The sequence below is a fragment of the Caenorhabditis briggsae genome (genome assembly GCF_000004555.2).
Source record: "Caenorhabditis briggsae AF16 supercontig from assembly CB4, cb25.NA_127, whole genome shotgun sequence".
Classification (NCBI taxonomy): Eukaryota; Metazoa; Nematoda; class Chromadorea; order Rhabditida; family Rhabditidae; genus Caenorhabditis; species Caenorhabditis briggsae.
The window spans coordinates 946-2,095 of NW_025543233.1; the positions used below are offsets into that span (position 1 = coordinate 946).

Genomic DNA, 1,150 nt, shown 5'->3' on the forward strand with positions numbered 1-1,150 from the left:
GAAAAGCGAACAGTCGAATCGCGCGCCGCCGACGGTCCGTCTGCAACGCTTTGCGCCTCGCAGACGGACCGTCTAAAATTGTTGCGTCTTCTCGACAGTTATTATTCAATAGCTGTTGTTCATCATATTCTAGCTTGTGACTTTAGATCGAAACTAATACCAATAAAAATTTATTGGTTAAACAGGCCTATACTGGCAACAACAGTAACGTCCCTTTTACATAAATTTGACCCGCCAACCACCAGTCATTGACCAGTCGTTCAACAACCTATTTTTAGAGGTGGTCTGATATGAGCAAAATTAGATTCTATAATTTAGTGGGAGTATGGAAAATTGTTTTCTGAACGATTTCCAATCAAAACCTGCAATTCAGTTTTCCAACGGGTTCCGACTGTCCGTCAGTTTTCCTTCGACTGCCAACTAGCAGTCATTCGCCAGTTTGCGCCTCTTCAGCTGTCATTCAGCAGTTTTCCGGCAGTCCCCCTCTACCTGTGTAGGCAGCGCGTTCGGTTGTTAACCGAAAGGTTGGTGGTTCGAGCCCACCCGGGAGCGAAACTTTTTTTCTTCATTGTTTGAATATTTGCTTTGGTTTTAAATCGATTTTTAGGTTTTTGAGGTCAATTTTTGGTGTTTGGGATGGAATTGTTTCTATGTTTTTTTCAAAGAAAAATTTTTTATTTAAGAAAAAAAAAGTTAAAACTCAATCATCACCCTTCTCCTCCTCCAAAAATGCATTAGCAATTTTGAAAGCTTTCCTAACTTTTTTCTGATGTTTGAGCATAAAAACTGCCAGGAAAACGAGAAGAACTAGGAATAGCCAGGTGCAGCGGTAGACGATTACTGTAGAAAATTTGAAAAAAAAACTTTTAAGAATTGAACTTACAACAACGACAGGTTTTGTAGGAGTATTTAGTGGTGTTGAAACAGCAGGAAGCGGCTTTTCGGGTTTTAGGCTTTTTAGGCTTTTTAGGCCTTTCAAGATTTTTCGCCAAAAGAAGCAATCTTTTATCATCAGAATCCAAGGTTGTTGGAGGGTCCATTGCTATCAGAAAAATATAATTTCTAGAAAAATGTTTAATCTTTTAAACTAATTATTTCTGAGGAAAATGACTAATTGAATCTATGAGTAACTAGTAATCTAGTTCAGAAT

The 1,150-nt window shown here is 38.3% G+C and overlaps 1 non-coding gene across 1 annotated transcript; it reads left to right on the forward strand.

Moving 5' to 3' along the window:
* Nucleotides 1-483: 483 nt before the first annotated feature.
* On the forward strand, nt 484-553 carry CBG28761. The gene has a single exon. It is a non-coding gene (tRNA).
* The last annotated feature ends 597 nt before the right edge of the window (nt 554-1,150 follow it).